This window comes from Plasmopara halstedii (genome assembly GCF_900000015.1).
Source record: "Plasmopara halstedii genome assembly, contig: Scaffold_1583, whole genome shotgun sequence".
NCBI classification, from domain to species: Eukaryota; Oomycota; class Peronosporomycetes; order Peronosporales; family Peronosporaceae; genus Plasmopara; species Plasmopara halstedii.
This window is the reverse complement of record NW_020188494.1, coordinates 227,319-227,558: the sequence shown is the minus strand read 5'-3', so window position 1 is coordinate 227,558 and position 240 is coordinate 227,319.

Genomic DNA, 240 nt, shown 5'->3' with positions numbered 1-240 from the left:
AGGGTGAATCAGCCCGTTCACGTAGAACGGCGTGTAGCCGGTAGACGAATGCACAGCATTCTTAAGCGCAAATGGCTCTAGCGCCTCGGAGTCTCAGCGCAGACTCTACGAAGAACGTCTTCGATGACGCTGTTAACCCTTTCCGTTTGACCATCGGTCTGCGGATGATCCGCTGTCGACATATCCAACTTGGTGCCGAGCACCTTGAAGATAGTCGACCAGAATTTTCCCGTGAACCCT